This window comes from Onychomys torridus, chromosome 9 (genome assembly GCF_903995425.1).
Source record: "Onychomys torridus chromosome 9, mOncTor1.1, whole genome shotgun sequence".
Classification (NCBI taxonomy): domain Eukaryota; kingdom Metazoa; phylum Chordata; class Mammalia; order Rodentia; family Cricetidae; genus Onychomys; species Onychomys torridus.
In genome coordinates, this window is record NC_050451.1 from 97,803,614 (window position 1) to 97,828,081 (window position 24,468).

Sequence of the window (24,468 nt, forward strand, 5' to 3'; positions counted from 1 at the left end):
AAACCATAAAAAAATACTGATTTATCATTTTGAAATAATTGCATCATAATTGCCTCATGTGTGAATGATAGCTCAGTGATGACTTTCAGTGCATATTTGTGTCAGCAATGCAATGCAATATTGCTTGCTCATGCAATATTCAAGCAGTAAACTAAACACCATATATAAACTTTGTCCCTGATTTAAATTATTTAGCTGAAAACTTTGAAAAACACAGTGAAAAAATAATTTTCTTTTTCTGGTATTGTGTAAATTTTATTAGAAAAATGACACTTAAAAACAATCCATACAAGATGCCCCGGATTAGATCTCCACTAAATCATTCAGATAGTTATCATTCCCACAAAGAATACATCTATTTCACCTAGCCTTCTCTTTCCTGTTACTATATACAAACAATGCAATGAGAGTGAATAATTGAGTGGCAATATTTGATTATTGTAAACTGAATGAGTTGTGTGTTCTTCTGGTGAGTACTTGATCTCATGAAGAAATGGGGATTAAATTAATTACTTTTCTCATTACTGAGTGGAAGAACCTAAGAAAAGCAACATAGGAAGGCAGAGTTTATTTTTCCTGAGAATTTAATAGTCTACCATGGTAGAAAAATCATCAAGAGTAGAGAGTAGACTGTTGGTCACATTGCATCTGTACCACAAAGCATAGAAAATTAATCCTGGTGCTCAATTTCATTTCTTTTTTTTTAAATCTGGTCTGGAAGATCAGTGTATGGAATGCTTTTGCATCCATTTAGGGTGAGAGTTCCTACTTTAATTATTCCAATTAGGGAACTCGTTCAAAGGGATTTGTCTGGTATATCATTCAAGATTCTGTGAAATGGACATGTAATATTTATTATTCTAAGAATTAACTTCCCAAAGCATCTATCTATTTTTTATTAATATCCTTGAGATTTGCCTTTACATTTTTCATTTTCACTCAGTATATCTATTTTTCATAATTTGGAGATATTCTATTTTCCATGTCGTGTTTATACATAACTATACTTGTTCACTAAGCTCCCCAAACTCAAATGACAGAATAAATAAAACTACTTAAGGTCTGCCACAGTCAGAAATAGTTGGTGCTTTGAAATATCAATTATGTTATGAAGGACAAAAGTAGAATTTCTAAATTTTGCTAATGTAATACATTATCTATAGCCTGGTGTTTTGCCTATTTCAGTCATTTTTGATGTTAGCTGGCTTGAATCATTCTTGATATTTTTCTTCCTACTTTCTTACTTCCATACGCAAATTTCATGGATTCTTTTATTGTAGAAAACTTATGAGTTAAAGAATGAAACAAAACACTTCCTCTTAGAGTAAGTTGACCAAGAACAAGCCCAATTTTTACTTCTCCACTTCTCTCTGTATACATGTATTATCAAGCCTTATCCTGAGGTTGTTTGCAACATTTATGGTGGATATTTGTTTCATATGGTTGCTACCATCTAGTTGGCTGCTATCAGCAAAAATAATACAGCACATACACATGTACTTGTGATACCCAGGTCACAGGTGTGGGACAGTACACATCATAAGATTAAAGCCTTACATCAACTTAGATTGTAAAAATTCTTTGCAAAGGAAATCCAAGGCATGGTATGTAGCATGAATCTTAAAAGTTTTATTATGAAATCAAACCTGAGGCCAGTTATTGGGGTGAATGCTGGAAGATCAGAGAAGCAAAACAAGCCACAGTTTCCTTACCTCACCAGTTCCTTAGCTGGTTTTGTTTCCTCAGACTGCAAGCTTCTGTGTCCTCATCCCAATGGCTCTCAGCTGAACTGTTGCTCCAAAGCCTAAGAGCTTAACCAGTCAAATGCTTAACTAGCAAAATGCTTCTAGTTTCTGGTCTTCATGCCTTATATATCTTTTTACTTTCTGCCATCACGCCCTGGGATTAAAGGCGTGTGTCGCCATGCCTGGCTGTTTCTAATGTGGCCTTGAACTCAACAGAGATCAGCCTGGTTCTGCCTCCAGAGTGGTGGGATTAAAGGCGTGTGCTACCACTGCGTATCCTCATGTTTAATATTGTGACTGTCCTGTTCTCTGACCCCAGATAAGTTTATTTCAGGGAACAAACAATATTTTGGGGAACACAATACCACCACAATAGTAAGGTTGATTTTTACATTAGTCTCTTGGAGCAGCCATTCTAACCTGTGGGTGGCAACCAACGCCCTTGCGCATTGAATAACCTTTGAAAGGGGGTTGCTTAAGATCACCAAAAATGCCATTTATATTTATATTATGATTCCTAACAGTAGCATAATTGTAGTTATGAAGTATCAATGAAAATAATTTTGAAAAAAATTGTGTCTCTGTACATGTGGTAGCATCAATAAAGCGAATACTACAGATGTCTATCTTTATATTAATCACTTGAAGTGACAAGTATACAATGGCCTTATTTTTGCCTTGACAACAGATATTTATATCAACTGGAGACAACATACATGAAACATTTAACATACTCTGGTAGAATCCTTCTGTAAGGTCATAATAACTAATATTGTTGCATATCTCTACTTCATTTCTGCATTTCTGTGCTATTTTCACAGAACCCACTGTGTAGAGGTAGCCCTGTTGTCTAAGACAGCTAACTCAGTGACTCTTACTGTGGAATCCAACTGAACTGTAAAAGAAAGCTCCAGGATTCCCTTATATAATGTTTCCTCAGAGAAAACTGTTGAGCTATTCCAAGTTTTATCACATTTTTTAAATTGAGTTTGTAGCAGGTACTAGTATTTCCTCTATTAATCGCCAACATTTGATTTTTGGTCTTAACTCCAATCACTTTGTACATGTTCTCCTTTGCTCATGCTCCCCTTCACTCTCCTTAAACACCCCTCCTTCCTGCTGACTTCATCCTCCTCCTTTACCCTCTCCATCTCTTCCTCTACCCATCCCACTATTTTCTCCTCAATTTCTACCTATCATGTTTATCATTGTTATCATTTTGATGAAATTGAGAGATGCAGAAAAAGTTGCTATGCACAATTCAGGGTTTTTCAGTGAAGGTGTTTCCAGAGATGTTTGGAATGTAGAACAATAACTGAATGAGAAGGATGTGCACTGAGTGTGAACTACCTAATTGGCTGGGATGTGGATGGCATAAAAAGCAGAAAGCCTTGTATCCTCAGACAGAATTGGAAAGGGATAAACTATGCTGACTGTTACGACACCTGCTCTGCCCTACTCTTGTTCTGTTTGCATTAGATGTGTGGCCAAAATATCTTGTAATCAATTAGAGACTGGGCTGAAGAACAAAGCATTCCAGGGAAATTAATGTACACATCAAGTCCTGATTAGATATAACTAGGGGCTATTTTGAAAGAAACTGTAATAAACCAAAGAACATCCTCAGAGCCAATAATCCTATGCCTCTGGGTTCACAAAAACCTTATCCATATGTTCTTCTTGGTACATGAACCTGATTGGGTAAATTTAAATAGCTGATTAAAAGCACTGTTCTCCTTTGCCTGGTTTTATGGACAAATGAGAAACAAAGAAATTGAAGCAGACTTTCAACATTTTCTCATAAACCTCCAGTGGAAAACACACATTTTACATGTGCCACATGGCCTACTCACTGCTTCTCCATAACATCCCAACCTAGGATGTCACCCAGCAAACTGAAGTTGCAGAAGAGAGATGCTTAAAAAAAGTGGTTGAAAATGGACAGTAGACACCATACATCCATTGTCCCAGACTTTAGCACAACTAGCTCTATTCAACAAAATATCATAAAACAACTCATGTTTCAGCTTTAAAGGGCATATGAAGGGTCAAAGCGGCACTCATGGTGGGTGTACAGAAACAACACACTCCTATGAAAATTGGCTTGTGGCTGTAATCGATCATTCTTTTCCTCAAGTGTTGCCTGTATCCCATCAAAAAGAAGAAACATTATTGCTCTTACATGGCTTTTTCCCGTGATGCATCAAAACACAGATTGTCCCTTATTTTTGGAGAATTATTTTATATGTTCAAACAGTAGGCTGGTGGTACATATGTATAAACAGTCAGAGTTATGAGTAAGTAGGTAAGGCTGAATTATAAAATCTGACAGGAGCTGGATCAATTAACTGTGGTTTTTCATTTACTGTGGAACTCATTGAGAGACACATTTTTCAACATTGATAATGTTGGTTGTAGATTTTAACTTCTAGCCCAGGGAATTCCTTTTGAATTTTTATTCCTATTACTCTTTTAAAATAGCAATACCATACACTGACAAACTTGTAGTCAACTCAGCTGATTTTCGTAATTGTGAGAGCTAGAAAAATCAATTGTTTAATGTAAGGAAATGAAATTTAGAGATGCTGCTCTAGATATGTTATGGCAGACATAGCCAATAATCAATAAAGCTAGCAAAGTTAGTAATTTATGCTATTCTTTAATTCATAAAGTTAATAGATTCCAATCAGTGAGCAGAGTTTATGACTAAAAAATAAAAGCAAAAGTGTTTAGATTTACAAATGCAAAGCATAGGTACTTACCTACACACACCCACCCATTCACACACACACACACACACACACACACACATATAGATATATAGATATAAAGATATCACCTCACTATATTTACAGAACATATATAAACCATGGATTCTGCAGAAAACATTTCCTTTAATGTTAGTAATATGTAAATATCCTTCTGTCAAAACTCTGTTGGGAGTATCACATGAGTCATAATGACAATAAAGAAAATACTCTTTGTCAACGTTGGGTTTGATTCCCTGAGGTTGACTATGTTCTCTTATCCTCCTCATTTTATCCTATGTTGATTTACTATACATTGTATTCATCTTAAGAACGGGAAGTCCCTTTCTTTGAAGCTTTTGGAAACTCAAACCTTAAGGAATAACATCAGAACTGCAGAGATGGTCCAGCAGTACACAGTGAATACGGCTTTTGCAGAGGACCAAAGTTAGTCAGCCAAAACCTAGGTCATGATTATTTTGGCAGAAATTAACATAACCTAAAAGAAAATAGTGTATTTTGAAACATAGTGGAATAACATAGGAACTGTGGATTTAATCTTAAAGAACAATAGAAATGTTATACTTTGACATAATCTCTCCTTTTCCCTCTCCTCTTCACCAGCCTTCCCCCTTGTGTTCTCATTTATGTTTCTGCATGTTAGTTTTGCTCCACTACATAGTTTGTTTTTGCCCCCAGGGCCCAGCTTTATAATAATCCCTGCCTACTCTGAAGGAATACATTAGTTCTGTAGCTAACCTACACACAACCAATGTCATCACATAAAAAATTCATGAAAGAATAAAGAATCTCAGTGAGAACTACCATGAGGAAGATGTAGATGCAGAAAATTGTGTGAGAATCCAATTTCCAGGAAAGAAAAGTTCCCATTGACATTCTCCAAGAAAACTTGTTATTTACCAAAATGATGTTATATTAAAAGCCTTGGTTTTACTTAGATAAAGGAAAAAAGTCATTCTTACCATTGATGTCTTGAAATAATTTACACCCAATGAAAGCTACTACCTTCAGGCTTAGTTCTATACTATTTATCTCAGAAAATCCCAAAATTGCTCAGAATTTTTTATAATGAATGTATCATGGCTATTACTTGTGACATCCTAGAGGTGCATTTCCCATTTTCCATTGTCAATCACAGGGTGGATCATAAGTTGATTGCCTGATGGAAAGTAGCTTTTACAATTCTATTACTTCCTAACTGGACTTTGGTATAATATTGTTTTATCTCTTGATGAATGGTCTGTCATGGTGAAAGTCACATTGTTTGTGATTTCTGTGCGTGATAACTTGAATCCTGTTTGTAACAAATGCAGATGTTCTGAGCAGTATCTATGTACACTGCTTTTCTAGGGTGAGGGACAGTAGCTCATTCAACTGAGATATAAATCTTCTTTCCATTCAGTACAAAACTACCTTGAACCAAACCCCTGATGACAATAATGGGTGATGGAGAGATATAAATACTCCAATCAGCCTGTCTTCTGATTTAGATATCTTTGTTTCAAGAACAGTAGGCATTTGAAAATGTAAACATTGTCTAGAAGCCTCCTCTTGCACACTAGCCTGCTCTGTGATTTTTTTAATGATCTAATGTGAAACACTGTGTTGTTTTAATATATTACTATGTTTCTTCAGAATATCTTCATATATAAAAATCTGAAGTAGCTCACAGCTTGAGTGTGCTATATGTTTGGAAAAACACATGATAAAATTGAGATAATCCCTCCTTTTCTCTTTTCCCTCTCTTTTTCATCCTGCTTTCCTTCCTTTGTTTTTATTTGTGTTTCACCATGTTGGTTACTATTTTCAAGATTGCAAAATAAATTTGTTATTCAATTAGATATGTTTATTTTCAGTTCTATTATATTTTCTACAAAGCCATTTTTTCTTTCTTATATTTGTGGATCAAACTATAGACAAATTTGAAAAATGCCCTGTTAAAATTTTGCCTTTAAGTAAAATGTTAATATGATGAGAAAATAGATTTTTTATCACCTAGTTTTTAATAATTTCCAGCATTTGAGGGGTAAATATTAGTCAATGCCTGGAATGTTTCTGCTCACAGAAATTTTACTGTCTTTACTGTGTATAAATTCATTTTCCCATGTTTAATTTATGTGTGCTATCACAAACACTTTGCCTGTAATTTTAGCTGGCATTTTTTCATGAGACAGGGTCACCTGTGTCCTAGGCTGACCTCTAACTAGCTACATAGTTGACAATGAACTTGAAGTTCTGGCCTTCCTCTCAATTCTGCTTCTTGAGTGCTAGGACTGCAGGGTTTTGCAGCTATAACCAGTTTACAGCTTTCTAAGCACAGAACCATAACATATACTCAATGTTTATCCAAACATTTCACCTGTGTTATTTTACACTCCATAGCAGTATATTTTTATGTGTCTTGTTCAGATTGTTTAGGTACCTTCTCCAAACCAACAAATTCATCTTGTACTTACCATTAGTTTATTATGGTGACAATTATTTAAATAATACCATGTGGTGGTATTGTGTTCCTCAAAATACTGTGCACTCTAATAAACTTATCTGGGGTCACAGACATAACAGCCACAATATTAAACATAGAGGATAGGCAGTGGTAGCAGACTCCTTTAATACCAGCATTCCAGAGGCAGAAATCCCTATGGATCTCTGTGAGTTCAAGGCCACATTGGAAACAGCCAGGCCTGGTGACACACACCTTTAATCCCAGAAAGTGAGCCTTTAATCCCAGGAAGTGAGGGCAGAAAGCAGAAAGGTATATAAGGCATGAAAACTAGGAACTAGAAGCATTTGGCTGGTTAAGCATTCAGTCATTTGAACAGCACAGTTCAGCTGAGAGCCATCCAGTATGAGGATACAGGATCAGCCGAGGAACTGGCAAGGTGAGGTAACTGTGGCTTGTTCTGCTTCTCTGATCTTCCAGCATTCATCCAAATAACTGGCCTTGGGTTTGGTTTTATTAAGACTCTTTAAGATTCCTGTTACAATACCACTCATTCATTATCAAGTCAACAAGTGTATATTCTTGCAATACTCCAGTCTTCCTTGACATATTCACAGTAAAATCTATTAATATATTTATTTACTTGAGACAAGATTTCACACTAGTGCTCAAGACAGTGGGTAACTTACTAACTAGCTTAGCAAACTCTCAAACATATGGTTGACTCTACTTCCTCCAACTAATATCTGATAATACTACAGATATTCATCTCCATACCTTAAGTCCTTTCCCTAATATTAATTTTACAATGCAAGAGAAAGTAGTCTAAAGGATTTCAAAATCTTCTCTCCTAACTCTACAATTTGGTTGTATGATAAGACACATTTCTCAATCTTTTATGGTGCACATTTACAGGAACTTAAATACACATACTTTATTCATGGAGAAAGGTGTATCACTCTCACCCCACTTTGTTTCATTGGGAACAGAATGGGAAATGGAGATAATTAGTATAGACAAATGGTTTCTCTTGGAAATTGAGTTAGATGGAAGCTTATACAAACAGCCACAGATATAGCTACCTCCTGATAGTACTGATAAGCTACGGTAGGATTGAAAATAAACACTGCATCCTATATCCACAAAGAATTTGATGGCTTCACTATCTGCAAGATGTGAGGAGTTAATCTTTCCCAGAATCTCCAGATAAGAATTTGGCCTGATGAATAACTTGCTTACAGACTCATGATAAAGTAAGAATCTTAAGAATAGTGTGAGATACTAAGTGAGAAACTGTGAGGTAATTAATTGATGCTGTGATACTATTTTACATTTCTGAAACTGGGATAACTTGTTACACAATATCAAAACTCAATACAGATAGAAGGCATATTCAGTGATTTAGATAATGCCTATTTAGTCTTCCACAAACCTTGACATTTATCAGAGAACACTGCATGAACTAAAATTAAATAAATATTTTTTTCAGACATTAAAAATCTCTCAAAATACAAAAAGCAGCTGGTTTCAAAATTTCACTCTTCTGACATTTTTTTATCCTCTAATATGTAATAATAAAGTGCTTATAATATTTATATTATTGCATTGAATTTTTATATTCATCTTAACAGAAAGGAGTTACTATAATTTACCTGTCTGGTGACAAATATTTGTCTTAGAGAGTATCTATATGTGTTATATTAAAGGAACCTACATTTGAGGTAAGATGAAATTAATTATATTGACTATTTTTGCCAGAGTGATTTCTACTGAAGAATAACAATGCATGAGTGTCTTCACACCCTACACGTTTCATAGATTAGATTATAAATGTCTGATTTATACCCCTTCCACATATACTATTCCCATGATAACATGGTACATAATACGTTCTGTATCCAATTGTGAGATAAATTATATTAATATTTTCCTTCATGAAATTCCCTTTACAAAAGATAATATCTGATTTTTTCCCTGATAAGAAGCCTTGAAATATATTCCAATATGAGTTTGTAGTGGTAAATCTTGAGATGGAACTGTTTAGAGAAGTCAAGTGAAGACAAATTTTCAGGTGATTTTGTGTATGTGATCAGCATGGATTTGAATCCATTACATGAAAGAGAAACAGGAAGTTTCTGCAGCCTCGGACAAGACAATTTTCGTTATGTCTACCTCTCCATTGTCTTCTTCTTCTAACTTTTCAGTATACAAAGAAAATTGTTAGCACATTTATATTAAGAATATTTTCAAGTAAAATAAGATTCTATAAAATTGTTTATCTCAAAATAAATATGGGACACGATTTAATGTATGCCCAGTTAGAATGGGCATGAGTATTGGTAAGAAAATATTATGTTTTTTTTTTTCAGTAACTATCTATCCCAAACTAAAAACAAAGTATTTACTTGATGTATCTATGAATAAAATACTGAAAATATGATGTGATGTGATGTGTGTGTGTGTGTGTGTGTGTGTGTGTGTGTAAGAAGTACCTATTCAAATCTGAATGGAGACATTTAGATATGCCCATATTTTGATTTTATCTAACTCCTTTCATTTTGAATATTGTACACATGTGTGTGACATGGATATGCGTAGTTATGTGTAGAACTACACTCAGTCACAGATTTGTAGATAAATTAATTTAAAAAAGCACTGTAAGTAAACAGTTTATCTCTAAATTTCTCAATCATTTTGTTTGCTTGTAAATATTTGGATGAAGTATATTTTAATATGTGTTAAATTAAACATGAACATCTAATTCTCTAAATATAAACTCCTTAGTTTATTTCTACAAATTGTACAGAATATTGTAACAGGGAATTAGACAGAATTTAGTGCTATGTATATCAAATCTGTTCCTGTGATCTTGAGAAATGACTGAAAATAACATGAGGCTTCCTAATTTTTAACATTCAGTCTTCAGGAAAACATACATTTCTCTAAAGATATGAAAACACATATACAATACTAGATACTGCTAATTGACAGATAAATACAAATTAAAAACACTTTGAGGCAGAATTTTACATCTGGTAGAACATGAGATTAAAGTGCGTTAAGAAGGATGTAAAGAAATAGAAAACCTTATCCATTGTTATGATATTATATATAAGTGAAGTCATTTTGCAAAATAGTAAGGAGATTTCTGAAAAAAATTTGAAGTAACATACTGACCAGCAATCTCAGTACTGTGTATATATACCAAGGAGCTGAAATCAAAATGTGGAAAAAATGTCTGTATTACACTCTACATTGCAACATTATTCATAATGACCATTCTGTGGAAATAATTCAAATGTTTCCAGTCTACAAATTGGTTTTTAAAATGTAATATAACTCCTGGGATGATATCCAAAGGACTCTAGATCCTACCACAGAGATATTTGCAAACACATGTTTATTTACATGCTATTTACAAGAGCAAGGTAATGCAATTGGAGGAGCTACCTATCAACAGATTAAAGGATAATGGAAATGTGGAACTTGTAGATAATTTTATTCATAAATAAATGGAAAAAAAACTTTCATAGGAAAAACAGATATCAAGTGAGGTATTTGAGATTCAGGAAGACAAATACCACATGTGTTTGTTATCCCTCCCCAGATTATTTATTTTACTTGTTGTCTTGTCAATCTGCCTGCCTCTGCCTTCCAAGTGCTGGAATTAAAGGTGTGTGCCACCACTGCCCGGCTCTTATAACACTATATTCTATTTTCTCTACCTTGGAAGATCCTTCCCTTGCCCCTGATACCTTATTAGCAATCTGCCTCTGTGAATATTCTAAATGAAACACACATATCTATAGCTTCAAAGCTACCCCCCACATATAAATGAAAACATTCAATGTTTGACTTTCTAGGTATGGGTTATCTCACTTAGAATGGTGCTATGGCTATCACTCTGTATACATAAAGTGCTGATTGGCTAGTAGCCAGGTAGGAAGGATAGGATAGGTGGGACAAGGAAGAGGAGAAGGCTGGGAACAGGAAGGCTGGGAGGAGACACTGCCAGCTGCTACCATGAGAAGCAACATGTAAAGATACCGGTAAGCCACAAGCCATGTGGCAAAGTATAGACTAACAGAAATGGGCTAAATATAAGAGTAAGAGCTAGACAATGTTAGGCCTGAGCTAATGGCCAAGCAGTTTAAATAATATAAGTGTCTGTATGATTATTTTATACGTGGGTTGTGGGACCACGGGGGCTTGGTGGAACCTGGAGAGAAGCTCTGCAACTACAGAATGGTTGTCTCCAGTTCTGTGTGTTTACCTGAAAATTTTACAATTTCATTTGCATTTTAAAAAATAGATCAGTATATTCTACTGTGTAAATATACCATATATCTATTATCTATTCATTAGTTCATGGGAATAAAAGATGTTTCCAATTTCTGACTAATACAAATATAGCATTAACGAACATGGATGAGCAAATATCTCTGTAGTAAAATGTGTAGTCTTTTACCTGTACAATGAAGTTTGGTATAGCTGGATTTTATAGAGACAGTTGCCCATCTAGACACCATATGCTTCAAGTAAAACGACCAGTGCCAAGAATAGGTTGTATCTTATAAAGCCATTGGCAAAGGGTCCAATAGACTCCATCTCAATTTCACATGGTATTTGCAAGTCTATGGAGAAATTAAGATGGTGTCCAACCCAAAGCTTCTCACCTACTGACAAGAATTCATAGTGCTATGCAGTAGTGTACAGGTATTCCCATGATGGCTGTAACTTCTAATAGGTGTGTAATCACAGAATCAGCCTTTTCAGAACTCATAGGAGTTGGCCACTGAAATCCTGAATAGGTGTCAATGGTATGGTGTACATACTTTAATCTTCCAAATTCTGCAAAATGAAACACATCCATCTGCCAAATTTCATTTCTTTGTATACCTTTTTGATTGCTCCCTGCAGGTAATGGAGTTTGGTTATAGAAGGAACAAGTAGGACATTTTTAAACAATATCCTTAGCTTGTTGCCAAGTAATGAAGAAATCCTTCTTCAAACCTTTGCTATTTACATGGTGTTTCTTATGAAATTCTGAGGCTTTTAGCACATTACCTATTAGTAACTGATCAATCTCATTATTACCTGTGCTAGAGGTCCTGGCAGACTTGTATGGGATCTGATATGTTTATATATATATATATGATGTTCCCTTTTTCTGATGATTTCCTGCAATTGTATGAATAATGAAGTTAATTCTGTATTGTCAGGAATAAATTCAGTAGTTTCCATATGTAAAACAACTCTCTCTGGATATTGAGAGTCAGTGACTATATTGAGGGGTTTTGTGAAGTCCATCAGTACCATAAGAACAGCATACAGTTCTGCCTTTTGTATAGAGCTGTATGGACTTTGTACCACTTTACTTAAGTCTCCTGATGTGTATCCTGCTTTTCCTGATTTATGTGCATCAGTATAGAATGTGAGGACTCCAGAAATTGGCTTGTGTTGTACAATGTGAAGAAGGATCCATTTAGTCTAGGCTGACAGCTGTCTCTGTCTACTCTTGCAAGACTCCCAAATGTTGCTTGCGTCCTTCTCCCATTTCTCAGGTATTATTATATTCCTTCTCAGGTCTTTGATGAGGTTAAAGACTAGCAGTTATAGTTACAACTTATTATATATACACATATAATATCTTAGATAGAATATATTAAGTATTAGACTCAGGTTCTTTAGGATAGGACACCTTTTGGAATGATCTTTGTAACATGCCACCCACCCACGTTCTAGACTTCCCTGGATTTTAGTATGTGTTTTTTGCTTGATATTGTTTGCATTTATTGTAATTCCAATTCATCTAGGTCATTATCCCTCATTACTCCTGGACAATATTTGATAACCATTTCTTTGTATATACTCTTGTATTAGGTTAGAACCTTCGTATTTAGACAAAAGGGGGAGATGTAGTGGGTAGCCATCCCAGCCTTGGCCTGGAAGTTCCAACCCCCATTGAGGCTTCGGTGATGGTCATGCCCACAAGGCAGGGCTGAGGGAGGAAGCTGAAGACCCAGGATCAAGAGGAGAGGTCTCTCTTGGCTCTGGGACTCTAGACGCTGGAGGTAGACCAAGCATAGCTCTCCAGAGAGCACCGCCCGGACTGCGCCATACCTTTGTCAGACCCTGCTACCTATCCCTTCATTTGTAAGTTACCCCACAAAATAAACCTCCCTTTTAACTATGTGGAGTAGCCTTAATAATTTCACCAATACTATGCAATCTGTGACCTAACACAGTGACACACCTACAATACTGGTGCCATAATGTCACAAATGTTACAGGAGTAATAAATCATGTTTTCATTATTTGTCAGACATATGTAGTAGCAGGTTCTTGGCCTACTATTATATTTCTGCTAAACAAATGTACCCAAAAAGTAAGTAAGTAAGTAAATAAATAAATAAATAACTCCTTAAATAAATAAATAACTCCTTATTACATATTGCTATACTCATAGATTGCTACAGTGTTAAAATTTCCTTAAAGGAGCTTCTTCCTGAAGTTGATAGTAACTATCACAAAGACTCATCAATGGACAATGTGAAAACACTGAAAAGCCTTGGGGCACTCAGCTTTTTAACTGGGATATCTTTCTCAAACCCCTCCTCTCAAGACTAAGAGATCTACGTAGAAGAGGAAGCAGAAGAGTCAGAGTGGTAAATGACTCCCTAAAACAGGATCTTTCAGATGCAAAAGTGGCAGGTAACACACATGAACTCACAGAGTCTGTGAGATGAACCTTGTCTGTATGCTATCAAGACATACAAAATACCAGCAAGGAGAAAGCAAAGTGATAGAAGGTCCCACTCCCATTCAGGGAGAGGGACAAATATTTAGATAAATTAGTTATTTGAGATAATTTCACAATTTCTCCTTTTTAATTAGGGGCTGTGGACTGAAGAAAAATTATTTTTCCTGAAATAACTAACTATGCAAAGGTAAAACCTGTATGTCAAACTTGGAAATTGCCATGCCTGAATGAAAAAATGGATTAAATTAACATCAATTGCAACATTACAGTTGCACAAAACTAACAAAATAATCCAATTGTATGAGCCAATGAAAGGCTAATTATGCGACTTACAACTTGTTTAAGAACATTCTTATTTTCCCTGATAATTCATACAATTATTACAGGAAAAATGTTACATACAATGTTACTGGTGTTTGTGATACCCTGATTAAAACTCTAAAACCAATGTGAAACTATTTTAGTCTGATCTGCTATCAATTTTCATGGAGTCCATGCATCACAAAGCAATGGTTTTTGAAGGTTTAATCTGAAGGCATAAGTAATGTATCATATGGTAATAATTTATGAGAACTGAAAGGAAGGCTATAAGTTTCAGATAAAAAAGAAACACAGTCTCTACTTTCCTATTCATTTTCTATGCATTATATATGGAATTATTATATTGGAACTGTGTATGTGATAGTGAACACAGACATTCATTTGGGAAACTGGAGGGAGCAACAATGAAATATTCATATTTTGAATGTATTCTTTTCTAGAATGTATTCATTGTAAACATGTACATTTTGTTTTTAATGTTTGAAATTGAAACTCTGGATAAGGCTATTAAAAATGAAAGATCAAGAATATCAGATGAGAATATACAATGATTCACTAGATTTAAGTATTAAGATTCATTGTCATAAATTTATTTACCTTATCATATTATGTTTGTGTCTGCAAATATTTGAGAACAATAATTCTATATGGACTTCCAAACTTGGGTCTGTGAGGTTGATGAAATGAGGAGTCATTGAATATGTCTTAATAAAACTTGTGGAACATTTAGCTCAGTGAACTTGGGAAATAGATGAAGTTGACATGCATTCTTCCTTGGGGAAGAAAATATACAAATTCAGAGAATTCTCATCATTCCAAGCACTGTGTTTCAATTCTTTTTATATTATGTTAGCATAGTAGGCCCTGACACAGGTCCTTGTAAATAGTCATAATTTCATAGTTATATACCTAGGCACTTATAGTTATGTATTTAACATGAGACTATCAATGTAATTATGAGACTGAACACTATACCACATAAATTCCTTCTATTCCATTGTGTTCTACCATCTCTTTCCCAGATTCCAAATCAAATTCAAGGAAAACTGAGTCATTACATGTCACAGCAGATTTATGTTTTCGTTTTTGTTTTTAATGGGATTTGCAGTGAATAGAACCATCTCTGTATACTATGTATTTTCTACTTTCACACATTTATTATGTATTGGAGATACGACTGCCATGCAATCACTAGTATCAATGGTATAGAAATCTATTATTATTTTGTTGTTTACTTACTAGTCCTGTGAATAGATTATCTACATAAGCAGCTTAGTGATTGTTTGCTCATTAAAAAAATGCTAATATGGTCATTAGAAGGCTTTCTATAACTTTAAATACCTTGTTTGTAAGGGAAAGTGTGTTTACTCAGCCAATGGTAGGCTCGTGTGTGTACGTTGACCTTAGCAGATGAAAATATTCTAGGCAAAAGTTTTTAAATTGTATACTCTTAGTTGTCTTAGTGTTTCAATTTTAATGAGTAAAATTTAGATTTGACTTGTCTTTTTGAATTGCTATCTTAATAATATTTTTCAATGAGCACAAAGCTGAGCTTCAGGTTTATGTATTTTGAGCAGTGACTCTTTTTGTTGGTGGTATTTGTAATGTTGATTAAGACATGCAATAAAAAGAATGCCTAATTTAAAAAAAAAGAAAACTATTAGCTAGCTAGTAATTGATTATGTGTATAAAATACAGCATACTTTCTTTTATCTTTTCAGTGTCCCATCTACTGTTTTGCAATGACAGAGATTGTGTAATGCAACACTTTTTTAAATTATCATTTTATTTTATAATTAATTTAATTTTCCATATCAGCCACAGATTCCCCTTTCTTCCCTCCTCCCACCTCGCAGCCTTCCCACCCAATCCACCCCCATTCCCACCTTCTCCAAGGCAAGGTCTCCCCTGGGGATTCAGCTCAGCCTGGTAGATTCAGTTGAGGCAGGTCCAGTCCCCTCCTCCCTACACCAAGGCTGAGCAAAATGTCTCAGCATAGGCCCTAGGTTCCAAAAGGCCAGCTCATGCACCAAGAACAGGTCCTGGTCCCACTGCCTGGGGGGCGGGGGGGGTCTCCTAAATAGTTCAAGCTAATTGACTGTCTCACTTATCCAGAGGGTCTGATCCAGTTCCATGGGGGCTTCTCAGCTATTGGTTCACAGTTCATGTGTTTCCACTTGTTTGGCTATTTGTCCCTGTGATTTTTCTAAACATGGTCTCAATATCTCTTGCTTATATAATCCTACTCTCTCTCACCAACTGGACTCCTGGAGCTCCACCTGGGGCTCGGCTGTGGATCTCTGCATATGCTTCCATCAGTCACTGGATGAGAGTTCTATCATGACAGCCAGGGTGTTCAGCCATCAGATCAAGAGAGTAGGTCAGCTCAGGCTTTCTCTCGACCATTGCCAATAGTCTATTTGTATGTAGATTTCTGGGGATCTCTCTAGCACTCTGCTTCTTCCTATTCCCATGGGTCTTTATTATTGTGGTATCTCTTTCCTTGTTCTCCTACTCTGTTCCTGATCCAGCTGGGACCTCCTGCTCACCTAAGCTCTCTTTCCCTCGACCCTTGCCCTTCATTACTGCCTTCTCCCCTCACTTCACGTCCCGTTTGCTCATGTAGATCTCTGTTGTTGGGCAATCCCTGTGTCTTTCTTAGGGTCCTCTTTACTAGATAGCCTCCGTGGAGTTGTAAGTTGCAGTCTGGTTATCCTTTGTTTTACATTTAGTATCCTCCTATGAGTGAGTACATACCATGCTTGTCTTTCTGAGTCTGGGTTACCTGACTCAGGGTGACTTTTTCTAGCTCTATTCATTTGCCTGCAAAACTCATGATGGAATGCAACACTATTAATGGTTGTGCTCTAGTGTCTCCTTGTGTATTTATCTGGAATTCTTTAAGGGTTAAATCTGAACTCATTTAGTATATAGGTTTAAAATCTTTTTTTCTCCTTAAAAGAACTGTTTCTTTAACCATCTATATTGTGGAGTCTACGAAAATGGCTTGAATATAAGAATAGGGGAGTTTTTTTAAAAGACAATTATGGCTATATTTTGATTCTGTCTTATGTTTCTAAACATAAATATATTAGTCTGAATACTTCTCAATTAAAAAAATTCAAAATTGAGACAATCTACAAACTAGAATCAAATAAACATTTGCTAATTTTCTGTTACCATTTTTCTTTGCTGTGATGTAATCAGAAGAATAATACAATTTTTAAAACCTGTATTTTATTTTTATTAGTATTTTATCTAATATCATAGTTCATGGTTGCATTTTTATTTACTTTCAAAATTTCAGGAACTGCATCTCAAACCTTCTCATTTACATCAACCTCCTGAATTTGGAGAAGTACTTGCTGACTGGTTCTCATAAGATATCTCAACTGTAACTTAATTTTTCTCTTGAAACGTCAATGTTATGAGTTTTTGAGGGGAAGGACAAAAGGAAGATGCACCATATTCATCATATTATGTCATATTTACTCCTGCAGTTATCACTTTAGAGTTTATAGTGTTGCTGATAAATTCTCCAAAATAGGAATATTTTATTTTTTTAAGTCCTTATGTTCTCAGACTGTGAATATAACATACAACAATGTCGCTAAAATTTGAAGTTTTAAACCTGAAAATCTATAGTTTTCTCTCAGCAGAAAATAAAGAAACAAACAAGCACACTGATAGGCTATTACCAACGAACAGTCTTAGTATTTGTCTTCTGTTTGTCTACCCTCTTTCAGGTTATTCCTTTAATATTTGAAATGTACTTTTATAACTAATGTCAATTCACAGAGTAGAAATTCTTTCACATTATAAGCAGAGGTCTTGTATAAGTCTTTTATGTGAAAAAATGGTAAATATAGGAATACAATATTATTTTGAAATCATCTTAAAGTGTCCTAATATGGAAAAATTGGAATAGATAATATGTGAGACAAGGTATGAAAAACTCTATATGATACAAAGGGGAAATATGCTAGAAATGTACTTAGTTTGAGTGCCATATAAAGCATAAATCTAATTAATCTTATCAATGTAAACCAGGAGTCAGATATTGGGGGTAAACTTGAAAGATCAGAGACGAAGAAGAGCAACCACAGTTGCTGCCTTCGTCTTCCATTCCTTCAGTCCAGAAGGGCCAAGATCCTGACTGTCCTGCCTTATCACTTCCTGTTTCCATCCATCCTTATCACTTCCTGTCTCCAGTCTGTACAGACCTCCGGATCTCTGTGGTTAACTAGTGTCTAGCTCTGCCCTCTGACTCAAAGCAAGCTTTATTTGTTCAAATAAAAACAAAATATTACACAATAATTGTGAAATGAACAACAATTTACTAGAAAGACACCTAAATCTTATGAATTGTGTTTTGCTTATTACATCTTTATAATAAATAGAATGATGAGATGATCCATAAGGTTTTATTTCTAAACTCACTGTATCAATGCTATTATCATGTGGTATTGCAATCCATTTAACAGTAGTACCTATAATTACAACAATTCCGCTCTCCTTTATTTGATCTTTGTACAGGTGTGAATTCAGAATACTCAATCCACTTGCATATTACCAAATAATGTTGCATGGATGCTGACAACTTTAGAATCACCAACTGCCTAATTATGTAACAATTTTATTTTTTAATGAAAATATCAAATTTAATCTAGGTAAGAGATATATTTACCATTTCCTCCCAGTTACTTAATATTCTTTCATGCCATGGTTGCTCAAAATTTTAACATGAAAGCCATGAATCTGTCTCACAGCAAAACAAACACATATGCCAAATTAAAATTAATTATAATTATTTGTCACTAGCTCCTTGCTTTCTAGCACATCCAATATTCAACTTCTCATCAATTCAATTTCCCATAATCTTGAAGTATCATCATGCTGTGCTGTCTTCCTTCTTTTGCTTTATTCATTTCAAATGTACTTTACAGAGAAAATAGAATATAAATGTTAATAACTTTGAAAACATAACTGGTATGCTCAGAACTACATCATTTCCTTTTCTCCTCAAGATAAAGCCAAAGGTTGTTTAGCCAATAAGTTACTGCCATATGCTGACCTCATCATCCTTTGCTGACCTCATTTTTTAAATTTGCAACCATATTCAATTCTTTCCATGACTAAATATTTTTGATGCCCTTTAAGTAACCAGAAAGACTAGAATTAGAGTCCACACTGTGTTCATTGCTAGCAATTTTACATTCTTACATTACTCATCATCACAGCTGAAGAAACCTCTTCTTTCAACCTATAATCTATCCTTAACAACTTTCTTCAATACACTCCACAGCTTGAAGGGATTATTAGAAGTTTTGAAGGAAGTAGAAGTCAAGCAAAAACACAAAAACAGTAGAATAGTAGCAATATCCATGACTGAAATCCTAGGAGGAAAATTAAAATTAATAGCAGCCATACCAGCATTTCTCCAATAATTACATTCTCAAGGATTGTCAATTTTGTTTTTGTTAAAAGTTGTAAACAGCAACACTTTAATAAAGCTAATGTGCACTCTATTTTAAATCAGAAGCATATGGCCTCACTTATAATTTGGTTTTCTTCCCCATCTTCAGATTGTCTGGCAAATCTCAAAAAAAAAAAAAAAAAAAAAAAAAAAAGATTGCTTTTAATCAAGAAGATGAGGCAACATTTGTTAAATCTTTTGGTTAATCAGATTTTTACAAATGTCCATGAATAATTAAGAGTCCTAATCCTCAAATCTAGGTCTATTGAATTTAGTGTTATCAAGATTCTTCTTTAATCAGGTCTATTTTACAGAATAAAAATCAATATTTTACATATGATACCATTAAAGAAAACAAAAATATTAAGGGAGAAGTGAGATAATAGTTCTAAATTGTTATCTAAATTCTTTTAGGAAAGAACTAATGGTCTTAAAATTCAAGGATATTTAGAGCACATTAGTGTGCACATATATTAACATAATTAACTTTCATGGAAGAAACTTAACAAATGTATTTGCTTGGAAAAGGTATGAAATAAATTGGCTTTTTAAAAGGAAACAATCTAAAGTATTTGAAGTACAAATAATTGTCATTCACAAAAAAATGTTAGAAAAATATCATTTGTCATATAGGGCTAAAACTTTTAATGGATCTTTAACAGTATGTGTATTATCATGTATTTCATGATATGTCTGTTATGTAATATCTGAGTCATAAACATACTATATTTACCATAATATAGGTACTATATCCACTCATACCCACACTCATACTCATATATATACTTGTACATATATGAGGGTTTTGTGTGTATGTATGTATGTATGTACATAAACCATGCAAAATGAAAAAGAATAGGTATATACCTTATTCATGGGTATAAAAATAAGATTTAGAATGTACTAAGGAATTATGTTATACTAGCAAAATAGTTGGAGTAGATTCATTTCTAAGGACCATAACCAGCCTTGGAAGCAGGCCAAGTTTTCTGTACAAGTTTTTCCCCTTCTGGTATATTAGTCCAACTAGAAAGGTGTTATTTACTACATATATTCAAGAGCTACTTATTCGAGATTTATGCATATCTTGCCATGTTGGTAACTGTCATGGTTCACATGTGTAACAGCACTTTAGTTGCTCCCCTCCCTTGGGAGATCACACATGATTTTCTTGAATCATGAAAGCTAGACCACTTTCAAATGGTAATGACTTTTCAATGGTTGTGTCCTCCACAGTAACCACAATGTAAATCAATAATCTATGTTTGGTGAGTTACTAGGATTACCCTAAACAACCTATCAAAAAATGCTTTCATGTGTCTGGTTCCAGAAGTTTTGTTAGTCTATGGTAGTTGTGGAAGCATATGTATATGTATTGCAGGTTTATTATCCAATTTCAGCTCCTGCATGTGAGACTCAGGGAACATTGCAGATTTGGGTGCAAAAAAGAATGTAAGAGCCAAAGTACCAGCAACTCTGCTGTGATACAGTCTTGTCTAGAAATGGTTGCAGGGGTTGGGGATTTAGCTCAGTGGTAGAGTGCTCGCCTAGCAAGCACAAGGCACTGGGTTCGATTCTCAGCTCAAAAAAAAAAAAAAAAAAAAAAGAAAGAAAGATAGAAATGGTTGCATAAAGAAGACTGCATTAGTGGAATACACAACGTCAACATTTTAGGTAAAAATTTTGGAGTTGCTTCACCCTTAGACAAAGAGGTAGATACAGATATTAACTTCTGGGAGTAGAGTGAGCTTCTCCTAGGGCTGAATTGATTCAATAATTATCTAGTGTACGATATTCAGCAGTGAAATCATGTATATACAACAGAAAATTGACTGACAGTGATCCATTCGCATATATTTGTATTATACATACATACAATCAATATAGTAAAAATCAGAAGGCTATCAGCCTTTGCAGCCCTGGGAAGGATTTGAAGGAGGGTAGCTTGTAGTGGAAGGGGATAGATAGGAAAGAGAGGTTTGATGTGATATTATTCTATTTCAATTTTAATACCAAAAAATCAAAATTAGTTTAAATAAAAATTTTCAAAGCTATTGTGTATAAAAATGTTGACTTAGCCTATGAAATACATGTATATTTCTTAGGACTTATATGGAATTTTTCTATTCGTTCACATTTATTTGGATTTCAAAAGAAAAAAACCCTCTAGCTGCCTTGTTTCTATTTTTATTTTTTGTGTTAGTTTAACAAAACAAAGTGTAGCTATTCTTTAAATTATACATAGTAAAGATATGGCTTAACAAATCCTTGTAGAAATGTTGGGTTCAATTGTGAAGGAAATAAATCATAAGTATCTTTATATGTCAACGTTATTGATGTCTTTGGAAATATTTTTTGGTTTCCTGTTGTTTATTTGATCCAATAAAATGAGCACTGCAATCTAGTGTGATATAAATCAAATTAAAACCTTACTGTTTGGCACATTTTCCCAAATAGCAATATAAATTAGGATATTAAACAATATTGATTTGTTCTCATTCATTTGTCTTGGAGATCTTCTGTAGTATTTCATTCTATAACTAAATTTTTACTGAAACATTTTTTTTTTGCCAGAACTGAGGATCAAACCCAGGGTCTTATGCTTGCTAGGCAAGCGCTCTCCCACTTAACCAAATCCCCAACACTTTTACTGAAACATTTTAAAGATAAACCTATGTGTAAAATTAAGGACAATAAGGTTTTATATACATTTCAGAATTATCAAGTTATGTCCAGAGTATTTATTTATTCATAACTAAAGACACTACTTTCATCATGTTTTACAAAATTATTACTTTATCAGATTTTAATGACTCCTGCATTAGAAGTATTTTCATTGACATTATAAGATATATTTTATTTGTTTAAAAAATAGTCTATTCAATTTTTAAGTATGAAAAGTTAGGGTTTATTCTAAGACATTCCATGATAATAGAGATATCATTAGAGTATAGTCATCTTTTCCATCATTTTCTTAAAAATTCACAGTGAATAGATAGCATTATAAAATGGCATCATGAAATGAATACAACTAGAGAAAATCATCCTGAAGGAGGTAACCCAGACTCAGAGAGATAAATATGGTATTTGTTTACTTATATAAGTATATTAGTTATTAAGTAATGATAAACAAGCTACAATCCATAGAACAAGAGAGGTTATGCATAGAGGAAGGCACAGGGTGAGGGAGACACATGGATCTCTCTGGCAAGAGAGAAACTAATAGCTTTCACAGGTGGACTGGGAAGGGGGAGACTTGAATGGAGGATGAGGTAGGTAGGAGGAGGAAATGCAAAAGAGAGCCAACTAGAATTGAAGGACATTTGAGGGGGGTATGGAAATATAGTGGAATAGTGACTTCTCAAAATATATGAAGGCAATCCTAACAAAGTACCCAAACAATGGAGGAGGTAGAATCCCAACTGACCATCAGTTTGTCATCAAACAAAGCTTCCAGTATGGGGGACTAGGTTATATCCAATTAAGTTATTAGCCAAAGAAGTCCCATGGAAATTCCCAAATAACCAATGCTGTTGCTAAACTCTCCAATAACTGACAGAAAGATCCCAATGCTGAAGTTAACACCCACAGAACTCATTGAACATGAAGAAGTCAACTTCATACCTACATAGAACCTTCACCCTTATGTTCTAGTGTTTTGGTACAGGAAGATTTTCTGCAGGCCACCAAAAGCAAATGTATACACCAACTCAGCCACAAAACCTTTGATCTACAATACTGCCCTTTCTGTAAAATATGCCAGAGAAATGGTGGCACAAAGTTTGTAGGAGTAACCAATAAATATCTGATTTAACTGAAGACCCACTGCTGTGGATGACAGATTGGTAAAAAAACAAACAAACAAACAAAAACAAAAACAAAAAACAAACAAACAAACAACAACAAAAAAAACACACTGATTGGCCAGTAGTCAGGCAGGAAGTATAGGCAGGACTAACAGAGAGGAGAATGGAGAGAACAGGAAGGCAGAAGAGGACACTGCCAGTGGGCACCAGGACAAGGAAGTTGTAAAGTACCAGTAAGCCATGAGCCACATGGCAAAATATAGATTAATAGAAATGGGCTGAATATAAGTGTAAGAGCTAGACAATGGTGGGCCTGAGCTAATGGCCAAGCAGTTTAAATAATGTAAGTTTCTGTGTGTTTATTTTATAGGTGGGCTGTCAGACTAACAGGGCTTGGCGGGAGCTGGAGAGAAGGTCTCCAGCTACAGCCCACTCCAGGAGATGAAACCCACATATAATACTGCTGTGGTGATCAAACACCAGAGACTAGATAGTCTAGAGATCTAAGGTAAAATCAAATACTCTTGGTGTTTTAAAAAAAAGAAAGTAGTAATAAATTACTCCTAGTAATGTTGTGCTATATTGATAGATCAGTGCTTTTTTTATCTATTATCAAAGAAGGTTCCACCTTCTTTGCACACAGGAAAAAATACAGAGACCCAGAACCACACATTATGCAAGGGAGGGAGAAGGGGAAAAAAAAAACAGAGAGACAGATACAGAAACAGACAGATACAGCAACAGAGAGCTAGAGTGACCTTGGAACACTCAGCTTAAATTCCTCTCCTCAGAGCTCAAGGAACCTCACAAGAGGAGGGAGAAAGAGTTTAAGGGTCAGAGAGAATGGAGGAAATCAGGGAACAATGTTCTCTAATTAACTGACCCAAATTCGTATGTACTCGCTGAGAATGACACACCAAGCACCAGGTCTTCTGCATATATATTTCAGCTTTCAGTGATAGGACTTATGGGTGTGGGAAGAAGTGGGTCTCTGATTCTTATGTCTTCCCCTGGGCTCTTCCTTCTGTTGGTTTGCCTTGTCCAACTTCATTGTGATGCTTTTTGTTTTATTTTATTATACTTTATGTTGTCATGTTTTGTTGCCATCTCTTAGAAGCTTTTTCGGAAACAGAAAGGGAATGGATC